Source organism: Tachypleus tridentatus, chromosome 3 (genome assembly GCF_004210375.1).
Source record: "Tachypleus tridentatus isolate NWPU-2018 chromosome 3, ASM421037v1, whole genome shotgun sequence".
Classification (NCBI taxonomy): domain Eukaryota; kingdom Metazoa; phylum Arthropoda; class Merostomata; order Xiphosura; family Limulidae; genus Tachypleus; species Tachypleus tridentatus.
The window spans coordinates 46919068-46941135 of NC_134827.1; the positions used below are offsets into that span (position 1 = coordinate 46919068).

Here is a 22068-nt window from a genome sequence, read left to right on the forward strand (position 1 = left end):
TGAACTGAACATTCATGGTAAGTAGGTCTGTTGAACTCAACATTCATGGTAAGAACGTCTGTTGAACTGAACATTCATGGTAAGTAGGTCTGTTGAACTCAACATTCATGGTAAGAACGTCTGTTGAACTGAACATTCATGGTAAGTACGTCTGTTGAACTCAACATTCATGGTAAGTAGGTCTGTTGAACTGAACATTCATGGTAAGTAGGTCTGTTGAACTCAACATTCATGGTAAGTAGGTCTGTTGAACTCAACATTCATGGTAAGAACGTCTGTTGAACTGAACATTCATGGTAAGTAGGTCTGTTGAACTCAACATTCATGGTAATACGTCTATTGAACTCAACATTCATGGTAAGTAGGTCTATTGAACTCAACATTCATGGTAAGTAGGTCTGTTGAACTGAACATTCATGGTAAGAACGTCTGTTGAACTGAACATTAATGGTAACTACCGTTGTCGAACAAAATTCGTGTTAAGTTTCTTTCATAAAACCTAAGTGATTTAAACATATATATATATATATATATAAAACATAATGTCATAGGTTTGTTATTAGAGATACTTTGAAAAGACAATTAAAAGCCAGCTGTATAGACAGATCTAAGTAATAACACCACAGTGTTATTCCTCTAAAACACCAAACACCCGAGTATTAACACAGTAGTGTTATTACAAAGAGTCTATGTTACAAACCGCCTGCTGTGTAATGTTTAAGAAGTAACTTTACAAACGTATACATATCAAAACCCGATGTTTTCAGTTTCACACGATGTTTATCTTCCAATTTCTAACACTGGGTTTATCTAATTACCTCATCATACTGTTTAAGATAGTTTAAAAGATCGTTTTTAAACAAATCTCTAGTGGCAGTTCAGACGGACCAAAGGTTTGAGACTCACAGTGTCAGAAGAGGCGAGAATGTCGTTCTTCAGTGTCGTGCTAAGGGGATAAACCTATTACTGTAACGTGGACCAATGAAATGATTCCTTTAATACCACGTGAGAACCCAAGGTAAGATGTCATGGAAATTAGTTTTATCTCATATAACATATAAACATGTTTTCAATTTTACATTTATTTTACTTTATTTTTATTTAGGCTTGTTTTTGGTTATAACGAATTAATATACGTAATTGGATTTTTCTATAAGTAAGAAAGTTAAAGTTTGCGGTAAACCCTACAATCTTATGTATTGAATGATTGTAAGTATAAACAACAGTAATAGTATTTTATCTATTGTATCACTATAAGTATAAACAACAGTAATAGTATTTCATGTATTGTATCACTGTAAAGTATAAACAACAGTAATAGTATTTTTATGTATTGTATCACTGTAAGTATAAACAACAGTAACAGTATTTTATGTATTGTACCACTGTAAGTATAAACAACAGTAATAGTATTCTATGTATTGTACCACTGTAAGTATAAACAACAGTAATAGTATTTTATGTATTGTATCACTGTAAGTATAAACATCAGTAATAGTATTTTATGTATTGTATCACTGTAAGTATAAACAACAGTAACACTATTTTATGTATTGTATCACTGTAATTATAAACAACAGTAATAGTATTTTATGTTGTTGTATCACTGTAAGTATAAACATCAGTAACAGTATTTTATGTATTGTACCACTGTAAAGTATAAACAACAGTAATAGTATTTTTTATGTATTGTATCACTGTAAATTATAAACAACAGTAATAGTATTTTATGTATTGTATCATTGTGAGTATAAACAACAGTAACACTATTTTATGTATTGTATGATTGTAAGTATAAACAACAGTAACACTATTTTATGTATTGTATCACTGTAAGTATAAACAACAGTAATAGTATTTTTATGTATTGTATCACTGTAAAGTATAAAACAACAGTAATAGTATTTTATGTATTGTATTACTGTAAGTATAAACAACAGTAATAGTATTTTATGTATTGTATCACTGTAAAGTATAAACAACAGTAATAGTATTTTATGTATTGTATCACTGTAAGTATAAACAACAGTAATAATTATTTTATGTATTGTATGAGTTGTGAAAGTATAAACAACAGTAATAGTATTTTATGTATTGTATCACTGTAAAGTATAAACAACAGTAATAGTATTTTTATGTATTGTATCACTGTAAGTATAAACAACAGTAATAGTATTTTATGTATTGTACCACTGTAAGTATAAACAACAGTAATAGTATTTTATGTATTGATACCACTGTAAGGTATAAATAACAGTAATAGTATTTTTATGTATTGTACCACTGTAAATTATAAATAACAGTAATAGTATTTTATGTATTGTATCACTGTAAGTATAAACAACATTAATAGTATTTTATGTATTGTATCACTGTAAGTATAAAACAACAGTAATAGTATTTTATGTATTGTATCACTGTAAGAATTATAAACAACAGTAACACTATTTTATGTATTGTATCACTGTAAGTATAAACAACAGTAATAGTATTTTATGTATTGTATCACTGTAAGTATAAACAACAGTAATAGTATTTTATGTATTGTATCACTGTAAGTATAAACAACAGTAATAGTATTTTATGTATTGTACCACTGTAAGTATAAATAACAGTAATAGTATTTTATGTATTGTACCACTGTAAGTATAAACAACAGTAATAGTATTTTATGTATTGTATCACTGTAAGTATAAACAACAGTAACACTATTTTATGTATTGTATCACTGTAAGTATAAACAACAGTAATAGTATTTTTATGTATTGTATCATTGTAAGTATAAATAACAGTAATAGTATTTTATGTATTGTATCACTATAAGTATAAACAACAGTAATAGTATTTTATGTATTGTATCACTGTAAGTATAAACAACAGTAACACTATTTTATGTATTGTATCACTGTAAGTATAAACAACAGTAATAGTATTTCATGTATTGTATCACTGTAAGTATAAAACAACAGTAATAGTATTTTATGTATTGTATCACTGTAAAGTATAAACAACAGTAACACTATTTTATGTATTGTATCACTGTAAGAATTATAAACAACAGTAACACTATTTTATGTATTGTATCATTGTAAGTATAAAATAACAGTAATAGTATTTTATGTATTGTATCACTGTAAGTATAAACAACAGTAATAGTATTTTATGTATTGTATCACTGTAAAAGTATAAACAACAGTAATAGTATTTTTATGTGTTGTATCACTGTAATTATAAACAACAGTAATAGTATTTTATGTATTGTATCACTGTAAATTATAAACAACAGTAATAAGTATTTTTTTATGTATTGTATCACTGTAAGTATAAACAACAGTAACACTATTTTATGTATTGTATGATTGTAAGTATAAACAACAGTAACAGTTTTTTATGTATTGTATCACTGTAAGTTATAAACAACAGTAATAGTATTTTATGTATTGTATCACTGTAAAATTATAAACAACAGTAATAGTATTTTATGTATTGTATGATTGTAATTATAAACAACAGTAACACTATTTTTATGTATTGTATCACTGTAAGGGTATAAACAACAGTAATAGTATTTTATGTATTGTATCATTGTGAAATTATAAACAACAGTAATAGTATTTTATGTATTGTATCACTGTAAGTATAAACAACAGTAATAGTATTTTATGTATTGTATCACTGTAAAAGTATAAACAACAGTAATAGTATTTTATGTATTGTATCACTGTAAGTATAAACAACAGTAATAGTATTTTTATGTATTGTATCACTGTAAGTATAAACAACAGTAATAGTATTTTTATGTATTGTATCACTGTAAATTATAAACAACAGTAACACTATTTTATGTATTGTATGATTGTAAGTATAAACAACAGTAACAGTATTTTATGTATTGTATCACTGTAAGTATAAACAACAGTAATAGTATTTTATATGTATTGTATATCACTGTAAAGTATAAACAACAGTAATAGTATTTTATGTATTGTATGATTGTAAAGTATAAACAACAGTAATAGTATTTTATGTATTGTATCACTGTAAGTATAAACAACAGTAATAGTATTTTATGTATTGTATCACTGTGAAGTATAAACAACAGTAATAGTATTTTATGTATTGTACCACTGTAAGTATAAAACAACATTAATAGTATTTTTATGTATTGTATCACTGTAAGTATAAACAACAGTAACACTATTTTATGTATTGTATCACTGTAAGTATATAAACAACAGTAATAGTATTTTATGTATTGTATCACTGTAAGTATAAACAATAGGTAACACTATTTTTATGTATTGTATCACTGTAAGGTATAAACAACAGTAATAGTATTTCATGTATTGTATCACTGTAAGTATAAACAACAGTAATAGTATTTTATGTGTTGTATCACTGTAAGTATAAACAACAGTAACACTATTTTGTCTTGTATCACTGTAATTATAAACAACAGTAACACTATTTTATGTATTGTATCACTGTAAGTATAAACATCAGTAATAGTATTTTATGTATTGTATCACTGTAAGTATAAACAACAGTAATAGTATTTTTATGTATTGTATCACTGTAAGTATAAACAACAGTAATAGTATTATATCTACAAAATCATGGAAAAAAGAATCATCTGCTTCGCTAGAAATTTGTTAGGTTTTTTCTTTGCTTTAGGTCTAAACACAACTAGTCTCTGATGAAGAAAGACAATATGTATTATGTATTGTCACTTAATTCAATGTTGAAAGACTTGTGCGACCAGTCTTCTAATTATGTTCAAATAGTCAGAAGTTGATAATAGAGAGGTACAGGAGGTCATTCACCCATCAGAAGAGGTTTTCAAGTTAAAAGAGGTGATAGAGAGATTTGAAAAGTTAGGATTTGAAACAGAAAAGTAGATTTGTGTTTCTGTTACAACAAGAGGACAGAAGGTTATGGTGGAAGTGAGGAGGAAATAGAATATATTGAAATGGTTAAGACAGCAGTATTGTAAAGAAATAAGGTCAGTGTTACAACAAGAGGACAGAAGGTTATGGTAGAAGTGAGGAGGAAATAGAATATATTGAAATGGTTAAGACAGTAGTATTGTAAAGAAATAAGGTCAGTGTTACAACGAGACGACAGAAGGTTATGGTAGAAGTGAAAAGGAAATAGAATGTATTGAAATGGTTAAGACAGTAGTATTGTAAAGAAATAAGGTCAGTGTTACAACGAGAGGACAGAAGGTTATGGTAGAAGTGAGGAGGAAATAGAATATATTGAAATGGTTAAGACAGTAGTATTGTAAAGAAATAAGGTCAGTGTTACAACAAGAGGACAGAAGGTTATGGTAGAAGTGAGGAGGAAATAGAATATATTGAAATAGTTAAGACAGCAGTATTGTAAAGAAATAAGGTCAGTGTTACAACAAGAGGACAGAAGGTTATGGTAGAAGTGAGGAGGAAATAGAATATATTGAAATGGTTAAGACAGTAGTATTGTAAAGAAATAAGGTCAGTGTTACAACAAGAGGACAGAAGGTTATGGTAGAAGTGAGGAGGAAATAGAATATATTGAAATGGTTAAGACAGTAGTATTGTAAAGAAATAAGGTCAGTGTTACAACGAGACGACAGAAGGTTATGGTAGAAGTGAGGAGGAAATAGAATATATTGAAATGGTTAAGACAGTAGTATTGTAAAAAAGAAATAAGGTCAGTGTTACAACAAGAAAACAGAAGGTTATGGTAGAAGTGAGGAGGAAATAGAATATATTGAAATGGTTAAGACAGTAGTATTGTAAAAGAAATAAGGTCAGTGTTACAACGAGAGGACAGAAGGTTATGGTAGAAGTGAGGAGGAAATAGAATATATTGAAATGGTTAAGACAGCAGTATTGTAAAGAAATAAGGTCAGTGTTACAACAAGAGGACAGAAGGTTATGGTAGAAGTGAGGAGGAAATAGAATATATTGAAATGGTTAAGACAGTAGTATTGTAAAGAAATAAGGTCAGTGTTACAACAAGAGGACAGAAGGTTATGGTAGAAGTGAGGAGGAAATAGAATATATTGAAATGGTTAAGACAGTAGTATTGTAAAAGAAATAAGGTCAGTGTTACAACAGAGAGGACAGAAGGTTATAGTAGAAGTGAGGAGGAAATAGAATATATTGAAATGGTTAAAACAGTAGTATTGTAAAAAAATAAGGTCAGTGTTACAACAAAGAGGACAGAAGGTTATAGGTAGAAGTGAGGAGGAAATAGAATATATTGAAATGGTTAAGACAGTAGTATTGTAAAGAAATAAGGTCAGTGTTACAACAAGACGACAGAAGGTTATAGTAGAAGTGAGGAGGAAATAGAATATATTGAAATGGTTAAGACAGTAGTATTGTAAAGAAATAAGGTCAGTGTTACAACGAGACGACAGAAGGTTATGGTAGAAGTGAGGAGGAAATAGAATATATTGAAATGGTTAAGACAGTAGTATTGTAAAGAAATAAGGTCAGTGTTACAACAAGAGACGACAGAAGGTTATGGTAGAAGTGAGGAGGAAATAGAATATATTGAAATGGTTAAGACAGTAGTATTGTAAAGAAATAAGGTCAGTGTTACAACAAGACGACAGAAGGTTATGGTAGAAGTGAGGAGGAAATAGAATATATTGAAATGGTTAAGACAGTAGTATTGTAAAAAGAAATAAGGTCAGTGTTACAACAGAGACGACAGAAGGTTATGGTAGAAGTGAGGAGGAAATAGAATATATTGAAATGGTTAAGACAGTAGTATTGTAAAGAAATAAGGTCAGTGTTACAACGAGACGACAGAAGGTTATGGTAGAAGTGAGGAGGAAATAGAATATATTGAAATGGTTAAGACAGTAGTATTGTAAAGAAATAAGGTCAGTGTTACAACGAGACGACAGAAGGTTATGGTAGAAGTGAGGAGGAAATAGAATATATTGAAATGGTTAAGACAGTAGTATTGTAAAGAAATAAGGTCAGTGTTACAACAAGAGGACAGAAGGTTATGGTAGAAGTGAGGAGGAAATAGAATATATTGAAATGGTTAAGACAGTAGTATTGTAAAGAAATAAGGTCAGTGTTACAACAAGACGACAGAAGGTTATGGTAGAAGTGAGGAGGAAATAGAATATATTGAAATGGTTAAGACAGCAGTATTGTAAAGAAATAAGGTCAGTGTTACAACGAGACGACAGAAGGTTATGGTAGAAGTGAGGAGGAAATAGAATATATTGAAATGGTTAAGACAGTAGTATTGTAAAGAAATAAGGTCAGTGTTACAACAAGAGGACAGAAGGTTATGGTAGAAGTGAGGAGGAAATAGAATATATTGAAATGGTTAAGACAGCAGTATTGTAAAGAAATAAGGTCAGTGTTACAACAAGACGACAGAAGGTTATGGTAGAAGTGAGGAGGAAATAGAATATATTGAAATGGTTAAGACAGCAGTATTGTAAAAGAAATAAGGTCAGTGTTACAACGAGATGACAGAAGGTTATGGTAGAAGTGAGGAGGAAATAGAATATATTGAAATGGTTAAGACAGTAGTATTGTAAAGAAATAAGGTCAGTGTTACAACAAGAGGACAGAAGGTTATGGTAGAAGTGAGGAGGAAATAGAATATATTGAAATGGTTAAGACAGTAGTATTGTAAAGAAATAAGGTCAGTGTTACAACAAGAGGACAGAAGGTTATGGTAGAAGTGAGGAGGAAATAGAATATATTGAAATGGTTAAGACAGTAGTATTGTAAAGAAATAAGGTCAGTGTTACAACAAGAGAGGACAGAAGGTTATGGTAGAAGTGAGGAGGAAATAGAATATATTGAAATGGTTAAGACAGTAGTATTGTAAAGAAATAAGGTCAGTGTTACAACAAGACGACAGAAGGTTATGGTAGAAGTGAGGGAGGAAATAGAATATATTGAAATAGTTAAGACAGTAGTATTGTAAAGAAATAAGGTCAGTGTTACAACAAGAGGACAGAAGGTTATGGTAGAAGTGAGGAGGAAATAGAATATATTGAAATGGTTAAGACAGTAGTATTGTAAAAAGAAATAAGGTCAGTGTTACAACAAGACGACAGAAGGTTATGGTAGAAGTGAGGAGGAAATAGAATATATTGAAATGGTTAAGACAGTAGTATTGTAAAGAAATAAGGTCAGTGTTACAACAAGACGACAGAAGGTTATGGTAGAAGTGAGGAGGAAATAGAATATATTGAAATGGTTAAGACAGTAGTATTGTAAAAGAAATAAGGTCAGTGTTACAACAGAAAGGACAGAAGGTTATGGTAGAAGTGAGGAGGAAATAGAATATATTGAAATGGTTAAGACAATAGTATTGTAAAGAAATAAGGTCAGTGTTACATCAAGAGGACAGAAGGTTATGGTAGAACTGAGGAGGAAATAGAATATATTGAAATGGTTAAGACAGTAGTATTGTAAAGAAATAAGGTCAGTGTTACAACAGAGAGGACAGAAGGTTATGGTAGAAGTGAGGAGGAAATAGAATATATTGAAATGGTTAAGACAGTAGTATTGTAAAAGAAATAAGGTCAGTGTTACAACAAGAGGACAGAAGGTTATGGTAGAAGTGAGGAGGAAATAGAATATATTGAAATGGTTAAGACAGTAGTATTGTAAAGAAATAAGGTCAGTGTTACAACAAGACGACAGAAGGTTATAGTAGAGAAATAGTATATGAGAACGGTTAAGAAGCAGTATCAGGAAAAGAAGAAGGAGGAGAATAGAAATATATTGAAATGGTTAAGACAGTAGTATTGTAAAGAAATAAGGTCAGTGTTACAACAAGAGGACAGAAGGTTATGGTAGAAGTGAGGAGGAAATAGAATATATTGAAATGGTTAAGACAGTAGTATTGTAAAGAAATAAGGTCAGTGTTACAACAAGACGACAGAAGGTTATGGTAGAAGTGAGGAGGAAATAGAATATATTGAAATGGTTAAGACAGTAGTATTGTAAAGAAATAAGGTCAGTGTTACAACAAGACGACAGAAGGTTATGGTAGAAGTGAGGAGGAAATAGAATATATTGAAATGGTTAAGACAGTAGTATTGTAAAGAAATAAGGTCAGTGTTACAACAGAGAGGACAGAAGGTTATGGTAGAAGTGAGGAGGAAATAGAATATATTGAAATGGTTAAGACAGTAGTATTGTAAAGAAATAAGGTCAGTGTTACAACAAGAGGACAGAAGGTTATGGTAGAAGTGAGGAGGAAATAGAATATATTGAAATGGTTAAGACAGTAGTATTGTAAAGAAATAAGGTCAGTGTTACAACAAGAGGACAGAAGGTTATGGTAGAAGTGAGGAGGAAATAGAATATATTGAAATGGTTAAGACAGTAGTATTGTAAAGAAATAAGGTCAGTGTTACAACAAGAGGACAGAAGGTTATGGTAGAAGTGAGGAGGAAATAGAATATATTGAAATAGTTAAGACAGTAGTATTGTAAAGAAATAAGGTCAGTGTTACAACAAGAGGACAGAAGGTTATGGTAGAAGTGAGGAGGAAATAGAATATATTGAAATGGTTAAGACAGTAGTATTGTAAAGAAATAAGGTCAGTGTTACAACAAGACGACAGAAGGTTATGGTAGAAGTGAGGAGGAAATAGAATATATTGAAATGGTTAAGACAGTAGTATTGTAAAGAAATAAGGTCAGTGTTACAACAAGACGACAGAAGGTTATGGTAGAAGTGAGGAGGAAATAGAATATATTGAAATGGTTAAGACAGTAGTATTGTAAAGAAATAAGGTCAGTGTTACAACAGAGACGACAGAAGGTTATGGTAGAAGTGAGGAGGAAATAGAATATATTGAAATGGTTAAGACAGTAGTATTGTAAAAGAAATAAGGTCAGTGTTACAACAAGAAGGACAGAAGGTTATGGTAGAAGTGAGGAGGAAATAGAATATATTGAAATGGTTAAGACAGTAGTATTGTAAAGAAATAAGGTCAGTGTTACAACAAGAGGACAGAAGGTTATGGTAGAAGTGAGGAGGAAATAGAATATATTGAAATGGTTAAGACAGTAGTATTGTAAAGAAATAAGGTCAGTGTTACAACAAGAGGACAGAAGGTTATGGTAGAAGTGAGGAGGAAATAGAATATATTGAAATGGTTAAGACAGTAGTATTGTAAAGAAATAAGGTCAGTGTTACAACAAGACGACAGAAGGTTATGGTAGAAGTGAGGAGGAAATAGAATATATTGAAATGGTTAAGACAGTAGTATTGTAAAGAAATAAGGTCAGTGTTACAACAAGAGGACAGAAGGTTATGGTAGAAGTGAGGAGGAAATAGAATATATTGAAATGGTTAAGACAGTAGTATTGTAAAGAAATAAGGTCAGTGTTACAACAAGACGACAGAAGGTTATGGTAGAAGTGAGGAGGAAATAGAATATATTGAAATGGTTAAGACAGTAGTATTGTAAAGAAATAAGGTCAGTGTTACAACAAGAGGACAGAAGGTTATGGTAGAAGTGAGGAGGAAATAGAATATATTGAAATGGTTAAGACAGTAGTATTGTAGGTTATGGTAGAAATAAGGTCATATGTTACAGAAGAGGACAGAAGGTTATGGTAGAAGTGAGGAGGAAATAGAATATATTGAAATGGTTAAGACAGTAGTATTGTAAAGAAATAAGGTCAGTGTTACAACAAGAGGACAGAAGGTTATGGTAGAAGTGAGGAGGAAATAGAATATATTGAAATGGTTAAGACAGTAGTATTGTAAAGAAATAAGGTCAGTGTTACAACAAGAGGACAGAAGGTTATGGTAGAAGTGAGGAGGAAATAGAATATATTGAAATGGTTAAGACAGTAGTATTGTAAAAGAAATAAGGTCAGTGTTACAACAAGAGGACAGAAGGTTATGGTAGAAGTGAGGAGGAAATAGAATATATTGAAATGGTTAAGACAGTGGTATTGTAAAGAAATAAGGTCAGTGTTACAACAAGAGGACAGAAGGTTATGGTAGAAGTGAGGAGGAAATAGAATATATTGAAATGGTTAAAACAGCAGTATTGTAAAGAAATAAGGTCAGTGTTACAACAAGAGGACAGAAGGTTATGGTAGAAGTGAGGAGGAAATAGAATATATTGAAATGGTTAAGACAGTAGTATTGTAAAGAAATAAGGTCAGTGTTACAACAAGAGGACAGAAGGTTATGGTAGAAGTGAGGAGGAAATAGAATATATTGAAATGGTTAAGACAGTAGTATTGTAAAGAAATAAGGTCAGTGTTACAACAAGAGGACAGAAGGTTATGGTAGAAGTGAGGAGGAAATAGAATATATTGAAATGGTTAAGACAGTAGTATTGTAAAGAAATAAGGTCAGTGTTACAACAAGAGGACAGAAGGTTATGGTAGAAGTGAGGAGGAAATAGAATATATTGAAATGGTTAAGACAGTAGTATTGTAAAGAAATAAGGTCAGTGTTACAACAAAGACGACAGAAGGTTATGGTAGAAGTGAGGAGGAAATAGAATATATTGAAATGGTTAAGACAGTAGTATTGTAAAGAAATAAGGTCAGTGTTACAACAAGAGGACAGAAGGTTATGGTAGAAGTGAGGAGGAAATAGAATATATTGAAATGGTTAAGACAGTAGTATTGTAAAGAAATAAGGTCAGTGTTACAACAAGAGGACAGAAGGTTATGGTAGAAGTGAGGAGGAAATAGAATATATTGAAATGGTTAAGACAGTAGTATTGTAAAGAAATAAGGTCAGTGTTACAACAAGAGGACAGAAGGTTATGGTAGAAGTGAGGAGGAAATAGAATATATTGAAATGGTTAAGACAGTAGTATTGTAAAGAAATAAGGTCAGTGTTACAACAAGAGGACAGAAGGTTATGGTAGAAGTGAGGAGGAAATAGAATATATTGAAATGGTTAAGACAGTAGTATTGTAAAGAAATAAGGTCAGTGTTACAACAAGACGACAGAAGGTTATGGTAGAAGTGAGGAGGAAATAGAATATATTGAAATGGTTAAGACAGTAGTATTGTAAAGAAATAAGGTCAGTGTTACAACAAGAGGACAGAAGGTTATGGTAGAAGTGAGGAGGAAATAGAATATATTGAAATGGTTAAGACAGTAGTATTGTAAAGAAATAAGGTCAGTGTTACAACAAGAGGACAGAAGGTTATGGTAGAAGTGAGGAGGAAATAGAATATATTGAAATGGTTAAGACAGTAGTATTGTAAAGAAATAAGGTCAGTGTTACAACAAGAGGACAGAAGGTTATGGTAGAAGTGAGGAGGAAATAGAATATATTGAAATGGTTAAGACAGTAGTATTGTAAAGAAATAAGGTCAGTGTTACAACAAGAGGACAGAAGGTTATGGTAGAAGTGAGGAGGAAATAGAATATATTGAAATGGTTAAGACAGTAGTATTGTAAAGAAATAAGGTCAGTGTTACAACAAGAGGACAGAAGGTTATGGTAGAAGTGAGGAGGAAATAGAATATATTGAAATGGTTAAGACAGTAGTATTGTAAAGAAATAAGGTCAGTGTTACAACAAGACGACAGAAGGTTATGGTAGAAGTGAGGAGGAAATAGAATATATTGAAATGGTTAAGACAGTAGTATTGTAAAGAAATAAGGTCAGTGTTACAACAAGAGGACAGAAGGTTATGGTAGAAGTGAGGAGGAAATAGAATATATTGAAATGGTTAAGACAGTAGTATTGTAAAGAAATAAGGTCAGTGTTACAACAAGAGGACAGAAGGTTATGGTAGAAGTGAGGAGGAAATAGAATATATTGAAATGGTTAAGACAGTAGTATTGTAAAGAAATAAGGTCAGTGTTACAACAAGAGGACAGAAGGTTATGGTAGAAGTGAGGAGGAAATAGAATATATTGAAATGGTTAAGACAGTAGTATTGTAAAGAAATAAGGTCAGTGTTACAACAAGAGGACAGAAGGTTATGGTAGAAGTGAGGAGGAAATAGAATATATTGAAATGGTTAAGACAGTAGTATTGTAAAGAAATAAGGTCAGTGTTACAACAAGACGACAGAAGGTTATGGTAGAAGTGAGGAGGAAATAGAATATATTGAAATGGTTAAGACAGTAGTATTGTAAAAGAAATAAGGTCAGTGTTACAACAAGAGAGGACAGAAGGTTATGGTAGAAGTGAGGAGGAAATAGAATATATTGAAATGGTTAAGACAGTAGTATTGTAAAGAAATAAGGTCAGTGTTACAACAAGAGGACAGAAGGTTATGGTAGAAGTGAGGAGGAAATAGAATATATTGAAATGGTTAAGACAGTAGTATTGTAAAGAAATAAGGTCAGTGTTACAACAAGAGGACAGAAGGTTATGGTAGAAGTGAGGAGGAAATAGAATATATTGAAATGGTTAAGACAGTAGTATTGTAAAGAAATAAGGTCAGTGTTACAACAAGAGGACAGAAGGTTATGGTAGAAGTGAGGAGGAAATAGAATATATTGAAATGGTTAAGACAGTAGTATTGTAAAGAAATAAGGTCAGTGTTACAACGAGAGGACAGAAGGTTATGGTAGAAGTGAGGAGGAAATAGAATATATTGAAATGGTTAAGACAGTAGTATTGTAAAGAAATAAGGTCAGTGTTACAACAAGAGGACAGAAGGTTATGGTAGAAGTGAGGAGGAAATAGAATATATTGAAATGGTTAAGACAGTAGTATTGTAAAGAAATAAGGTCAGTGTTACAACAAGAGGACAGAAGGTTATGGTAGAAGTGAGGAGGAAATAGAATATATTGAAATGGTTAAGACAGTAGTATTGTAAAGAAATAAGGTCAGTGTTACAACAAGAGGACAGAAGGTTATGGTAGAAGTGAGGAGGAAATAGAATATATTGAAATGGTTAAGACAGTAGTATTGTAGAAGTGAAGAAATAGAAAATAAGGTCAGTGTTACAACAAAGAGGACAGAAGGTTATGGTAGAAGTGAGGAGGAAATAGAATATATTGAAATGGTTAAGACAGTAGTATTGTAAAGAAATAAGGTCAGTGTTACAACAAGAGGACAGAAGGTTATGGTAGAAGTGAGGAGGAAATAGAATATATTGAAATGGTTAAGACAGTAGTATTGTAAAGAAATAAGGTCAGTGTTACAACAAGAGGACAGAAGGTTATGGTAGAAGTGAGGAGGAAATAGAATATATTGAAATGGTTAAGACAGTAGTATTGTAAAAGAAATAAGGTCAGTGTTACAACAAGAGGACAGAAGGTTATGGTAGAAGTGAGGAGGAAATAGAATATATTGAAATGGTTAAGACAGTAGTATTGTAAAGAAATAAGGTCAGTGTTACAACAAGAGGACAGAAGGTTATGGTAGAAGTGAGGAGGAAATAGAATATATTGAAATGGTTAAGACAGTAGTATTGTAAAGAAATAAGGTCAGTGTTACAACAAGAGGACAGAAGGTTATGGTAGAAGTGAGGAGGAAATAGAATATATTGAAATGGTTAAGACAGTAGTATTGTAAAGAAATAAGGTCAGTGTTACAACAAGAGGACAGAAGGTTATGGTAGAAGTGAGGAGGAAATAGAATATATTGAAATGGTTAAGACAGTAGTATTGTAAAGAAATAAGGTCAGTGTTACAACAAGAGGACAGAAGGTTATGGTAGAAGTGAGGAGGAAATAGAATATATTGAAATGGTTAAGACAGTAGTATTTTAAAAGAAATAAGGTCAGTGTTACAACAAGAGGACAGAAGGTTATGGTAGAAGTGAGGAGGAAATAGAATATATTGAAATGGTTAAGACAGTAGTATTGTAAAGAAATAAGGTCAGTGTTACAACAAGACGACAGAAGGTTATGGTAGAAGTGAGGAGGAAATAGAATATATTGAAATGGTTAAGACAGTAGTATTGTAAAGAAATAAGGTCAGTGTTACAACAAGAGGACAGAAGGTTATGGTAGAAGTGAGGAGGAAATAGAATATATTGAAATGGTTAAGACAGTAGTATTGTAAAGAAATAAGGTCAGTGTTACAACAAGACGACAGAAAGGTTATGGTAGAAGTGAGGAGGAAATAGAATATATTGAAATGGTTAAGACAGTAGTATTGTAAAGAAATAAGGTCAGTGTTACAACAAGAGGACAGAAGGTTATGGTAGAAGTGAGGAGAAATAGAATATATTGAAATGGTTAAGACAGTAGTATTGTAAAGAAATAAGGTCAGTGTTACAACAAGAGGACAGAAGGTTATGGTAGAAGTGAGGAGGAAATAGAATATATTGAAATGGTTAAGACAGTAGTATTGTAAAGAAATAAGGTCAGTGTTACAACAAGAGGACAGAAGGTTATGGTAGAAGTGAGGAGGAAATAGAATATATTGAAATGGTTAAGACAGTAGTATTGTAAAGAAATAAGGTCAGTGTTACAACAAGAGGACAGAAGGTTATGGTAGAAGTGAGGAGGAAATAGAATATATTGAAATGGTTAAGACAGTAGTATTGTAAAGAAATAAGGTCAGTGTTACAACAAGAGGACAGAAGGTTATGGTAGAAGTGAGGAGGAAATAGAATATATTGAAATGGTTAAGACAGTAGTATTGTAAAGAAATAAGGTCAGTGTTACAACAAGAGGACAGAAGGTTATGGTAGAAGTGAGGAGGAAATAGAATATATTGAAATGGTTAAGACAGTAGTATTGTAAAGAAATAAGGTCAGTGTTACAACAAGACGACAGAAGGTTATGGTAGAAGTGAGGAGGAAATAGAATATATTGAAATGGTTAAGACAGTAGTATTGTAAAGAAATAAGGTCAGTGTTACAACAAGAGGACAGAAGGTTATGGTAGAAGTGAGGAGGAAATAGAATATATTGAAATGGTTAAGACAGTAGTATTGTAGAAATAAGGTCAGTGTTACAACAAGAGGACAGAAGGTTATGGTAGAAGTGAGGAGGAAATAGAATATATTGAAATGGTTAAGACAGTAGTATTGTAAAGAAATAAGGTCAGTGTTACAACAAGAGGACAGAAGGTTATGGTAGAAGTGAGGAGGAAATAGAATATATTGAAATGGTTAAGACAGTAGTATTGTAAAGAAATAAGGTCAGTGTTACAACAAGAGGACAGAAGGTTATGGTAGAAGTGAGGAGGAAATAGAATATATTGAAATGGTTAAGACAGTAGTATTGTAAAGAAATAAGGTCAGTGTTACAACAAGAGGACAGAAGGTTATGGTAGAAGTGAGGAGGAAATAGAATATATTGAAATGGTTAAGACAGTAGTATTGTAAAGAAATAAGGTCAGTGTTACAACAAGAGGACAGAAGGTTATGGTAGAAGTGAGGAGGAAATAGAATATATTGAAATGGTTAAGACAGTAGTATTGTAAAGAAATAAGGTCAGTGTTACAACAAGACGACAGAAGGTTATGGTAGAAGTGAGGAGGAAATAGAATATATTGAAATGGTTAAGACAGTAGTATTGTAAAGAAATAAGGTCAGTGTTACAACAAGAGGACAGAAGGTTATGGTAGAAGTGAGGAGGAAATAGAATATATTGAAATGGTTAAGACAGTAGTATTGTAAAGAAATAAGGTCAGTGTTACAACAAGAGGACAGAAGGTTATGGTAGAAGTGAGGAGGAAATAGAATATATTGAAATGGTTAAGACAGCAGTATTGTAAAGAAATAAGGTCAGTGTTACAACAGAAGGTTATGGTAGAAGTGAGGAGGAAATAGAATATATTGAAATGGTTAAGACAGTAGTATTGTAAAGAAATAAGGTCAGTGTTACAACAAGAAGGACAGAAGGTTATGGTAGAAGTGAGGAGGAAATAGAATATATTGAAATGGTTAAGACAGTAGTATTGTACAAAAGAAATAAGGTCAGTGTTACAACAAGAGGACAGAAGGTTATGGTAGAAGTGAGGAGGAAATAGAATATATTGAAATGGTTAAGACAGTAGTATTGTAAAGAAATAAGGTCAGTGTTACAACAAGAGGACAGAAGGTTATGGTAGAAGTGAGGAGGAAATAGAATATATTGAAATGGTTAAGACACAGTATTGTAAAAGAAATAAGGTCAGTGTTACAACAAGAGGACAGAAGGTTATGGTAGAAGTGAGGAGGAAATAGAATATATTGAAATGGTTAAGACAGTAGTATTGTAAAGAAATAAGGTCAGTGTTACAACAAGACGACAGAAGGTTATGGTAGAAGTGAGGAGGAAATAGAATATATTGAAATGGTTAAGACAGTAGTATTGTAAAGAAATAAGGTCAGTGTTACAACAAGAGGACAGAAGGTTATGGTAGAAGTGAGGAGGAAATAGAATATATTGAAATGGTTAAGACAGTAGTATTGTAAAGAAATAAGGTCAGTGTTACAACAAGAGGACAGAAGGTTATGGTAGAAGTGAGGAGGAAATAGAATATATTGAAATGGTTAAGACAGTAGTATTGTAAAGAAATAAGGTCAGTGTTACAACAAGAGGACAGAAGGTTATGGTAGAAGTGAGGAGGAAATAGAATATATTGAAATGGTTAAGACAGTAGTATTGTAAAGAAATAAGGTCAGTGTTACAACAAGAGGACAGAAGGTTATGGTAGAAGTGAGGAGGAAATAGAATATATTGAAATGGTTAAGACAGTAGTATTGTAAAGAAATAAGGTCAGTGTTACAACAAGAGGACAGAAGGTTATGGTAGAAGTGAGGAGGAAATAGAATATATTGAAATGGTTAAGACAGTAGTATTGTAAAGAAATAAGGTCAGTGTTACAACGAGAGGACAGAAGGTTATGGTAGAAGTGAGGAGGAAATAGAATATATTGAAATGGTTAAGACAGTAGTATTGTAAAAGAAATAAGGTCAGTGTTACAACAAGACGACAGAAGGTTATGGTAGAAGTGAGGAGGAAATAGAATATATTGAAATGGTTAAGACAGTAGTATTGTAAAGAAATAAGGTCAGTGTTACAACAAGAGGACAGAAGGTTATGGTAGAAGTGAGGAGGAAATAGAATATATTGAAATGGTTAAGACAGTAGTATTGTAAAGAAATAAGGTCAGTGTTACAACAAGAGGACAGAAGGTTATGGTAGAAGTGAGGAGGAAATAGAATATATTGAAATGGTTAAGACAGTAGTATTGTAAAGAAATAAGGTCAGTGTTACAACAAGAGGACAGAAGGTTATGGTAGAAGTGAGGAGGAAATAGAATATATTGAAATGGTTAACACAGTAGTATTTTAAAAGAAATAAGGTCAGTGTTACAACAAGAGGACAGAAGGTTATGGTAGAAGTGAGGAGGAAATAGAATATATTGAAATGGTTAAGACAGTAGTATTGTAAAGAAATAAGGTCAGTGTTACAACAAGAGGACAGAAGGTTATGGTAGAAGTGAGGAGGAAATAGAATATATTGAAATGGTTAAGACAGTAGTATTGTAAAGAAATAAGGTCAGTGTTACAACAAGAGGACAGAAGGTTATGGTAGAAGTGAGGAGGAAATAGAATATATTGAAATGGTTAAGACAGTAGTATTGTAAAGAAATAAGGTCAGTGTTACAACAAGAGGACAGAAGGTTATGGTAGAAGTGAGGAGGAAATAGAATATATGAATATTGAAATGGTTAAGACAGTAGTATTGTAAAGAAATAAGGTCAGTGTTACAACAAGAGGACAGAAGGTTATGGTAGAAGTGAGGAGGAAATAGAATATATTGAAATGGTTAAGACAGTAGTATTGTAAAGAAATAAGGTCAGTGTTACAACAAGAGGACAGAAGGTTATGGTAGAAGTGAGGAGGAAATAGAATATATTGAAATGGTTAAGACAGTAGTATTGTAAAGAAATAAGGTCAGTGTTACAACAAGACGACAGAAGGTTATGGTAGAAGTGAGGAGGAAATAGAATATATTGAAATGGTTAAGACAGTAGTATTGTAAAGAAATAAGGTCAGTGTTACAACAAAGAGGACAGAAGGTTATGGTAGAAGTGAGGAGGAAATAGAATATATTGAAATGGTTAAGACAGTAGTATTGTAAAGAAATAAGGTCAGTGTTACAACAAGACGACAGAAGGTTATGGTAGAAGTGAGGAGGAAATAGAATATATTGAAATGGTTAAGACAGTAGTATTGTAAAGAAATAAGGTCAGTGTTACAACAAGAGGACAGAAGGTTATGGTAGAAGTGAGGAGGAAATAGAATATATTGAAATGGTTAAGACAGTAGTATTGTAAAGAAATAAGGTCAGTGTTACAACAAGAGGACAGAAGGTTATGGTAGAAGTGAGGAGGAAATAGAATATATTGAAATGGTTAAGACAGTAGTATTGTAAAGAAATAAGGTCAGTGTTACAACAAGACGACAGAAGGTTATGGTAGAAGTGAGGAGGAAATAGAATATATTGAAATGGTTAAGACAGTAGTATTGTAAAGAAATAAGGTCAGTGTTACAACAAGACGACAGAAGGTTATGGTAGAAGTGAGGAGGAAATAGAATATATTGAAATGGTTAAGACAGTAGTATTGTAAAGAAATAAGGTCAGTGTTACAACAAGAGGACAGAAGGTTATGGTAGAAGTGAGGAGGAAATAGAATATATTGAAATGGTTAAGACAGTAGTATTGTAAAGAAATAAGGTCAGTGTTACAACAAGAGGACAGAAGGTTATGGTAGAAGTGAGGAGGAAATAGAATATATTGAAATGGTTAAGACAGTAGTATTGTAAAGAAATAAGGTCAGTGTTACAACAAGAGGACAGAAGGTTATGGTAGAAGTGAGGAGGAAATAGAATATATTGAAATGGTTAAGACAGTAGTATTGTAAAGAAATAAGGTCAGTGTTACAACAAGACGACAGAAGGTTATGGTAGAAGTGAGGAGGAAATAGAATATATTGAAATGGTTAAGACAGTAGTATTGTAAAGAAATAAGGTCAGTGTTACAACAAGACGACAGAAGGTTATGGTAGAAGTGAGGAGGAAATAGAATATATTGAAATGGTTAAGACAGTAGTATTGTAAAGAAATAAGGTCAGTGTTACAACAAGAGGACAGAAGGTTATGGTAGAAGTGAGGAGGAAATAGAATATATTGAAATGGTTAAGACAGTAGTATTGTAAAGAAATAAGGTCAGTGTTACAACAAGAGGACAGAAGGTTATGGTAGAAGTGAGGAGGAAATAGAATATATTGAAATGGTTAAGACAGTAGTATTGTAAAGAAATAAGGTCAGTGTTACAACAAGAGGACAGAAGGTTATGGTAGAAGTGAGGAGGAAATAGAATATATTGAAATGGTTAAGACAGTAGTATTGTAAAGAAATAAGGTCAGTGTTACAACAAGACGACAGAAGGTTATGGTAGAAGTGAGGAGGAAATAGAATATATTGAAATGGTTAAGACAGTAGTATTGTAAAGAAATAAGGTCAGTGTTACAACAAGAGGACAGAAGGTTATGGTAGAAGTGAGGAGGAAATAGAATATATTGAAATGGTTAAGACAGTAGTATTGTAAAGAAATAAGGTCAGTGTTACAACAAGAGGACAGAAGGTTATGGTAGAAGTGAGGAGGAAATAGAATATATTGAAATGGTTAAGACAGTAGTATTGTAAAGAAATAAGGTCAGTGTTACAACAAGACGACAGAAGGTTATGGTAGAAGTGAGGAGGAAATAGAATATATTGAAATGGTTAAGACAGTAGTATTGTAAAGAAATAAGGTCAGTGTTACAACAAGAGGACAGAAGGTTATGGTAGAAGTGAGGAGGAAATAGAATATATTGAAATGGTTAAGACAGTAGTATTGTAAAGAAATAAGGTCAGTGTTACAACAAGAGGACAGAAGGTTATGGTAGAAGTGAGGAGGAAATAGAATATATTGAAATGGTTAAGACAGTAGTATTGTAAAGAAATAAGGTCAGTGTTACAACAAGAGGACAGAAGGTTATGGTAGAAGTGAGGAGGAAATAGAATATATTGAAATGGTTAAGACAGTAGTATTGTAAAGAAATAAGGTCAGTGTTACAACAAGAGGACAGAAGGTTATGGTAGAAGTGAGGAGGAAATAGAATATATTGAAATGGTTAAGACAGTAGTAGTAAAGAAATAAGGTCAGTGTTACAACAAGAGGACAGAAGGTTATGGTAGAAGTGAGGAGGAAATAGAATATATTGAAATGGTTAAGACAGTAGTATTGTAAAAGAAAAGGTCAGTGTTACAACAGAGGACAGAAGGTTATGGTAGAAGTGAGGAGGAAATAGAATATATTGAAATGGTTAAGACAGTAGTATTGTAAAGAAATAAGGTCAGTGTTACAACAAGAGGACAGAAGGTTATGGTAGAAGTGAGGAGGAAATAGAATATATTGAAATGGTTAAGACAGTAGTATTGTAAAGAAATAAGGTCAGTGTTACAACAAGAGGACAGAAGGTTATGGTAGAAGTGAGGAGGAAATAGAATATATTGAAATGGTTAAGACAGTAGTATTGTAAAGAAATAAGGTCAGTGTTACAACAAGAGGACAGAAGGTTATGGTAGAAGTGAGGAGGAAATAGAATATATTGAAATGGTTAAGACAGTAGTATTGTAAAGAAATAAGGTCAGTGTTACAACAAGACGACAGAAGGTTATGGTAGAAGTGAGGAGGAAATAGAATATATTGAAATGGTTAAGACAGTAGTATTGTAAAGAAATAAGGTCAGTGTTACAACAAGAGGACAGAAGGTTATGGTAGAAGTGAGGAGGAAATAGAATATATTGAAATGGTTAAGACAGTAGTATTGTAAAGAAATAAGGTCAGTGTTACAACAAGAGGACAGAAGGTTATGGTAGAAGTGAGGAGGAAATAGAATATATTGAAATGGTTAAGACAGTAGTATTGTAAAGAAATAAGGTCAGTGTTACAACAAGACGACAGAAGGTTATGGTAGAAGTGAGGAGGAAATAGAATATATTGAAATGGTTAAGACAGTAGTATTGTAAAGAAATAAGGTCAGTGTTACAACAAGAGGACAGAAGGTTATGGTAGAAGTGAGGAGGAAATAGAATATATTGAAATGGTTAAGACAGTAGTATTGTAAAGAAATAAGGTCAGTGTTACA

General features: G+C 32.0%; 1 pseudogene across 1 annotated transcript in view; it reads left to right on the forward strand.

Annotated features, from left to right (window-relative positions):
• The window catches only part of LOC143245839 (cell adhesion molecule Dscam1-like), a 175085-nt pseudogene that overhangs the window by 73281 nt on the left and 79736 nt on the right, over window positions 1-22068 (forward strand). The window contains exon 12 of the transcript XR_013025696.1: window positions 872-1018. The product of XR_013025696.1 is annotated as a cell adhesion molecule Dscam1-like (transcript). The remainder of the gene's footprint in view (window positions 1-871; window positions 1019-22068) is intronic.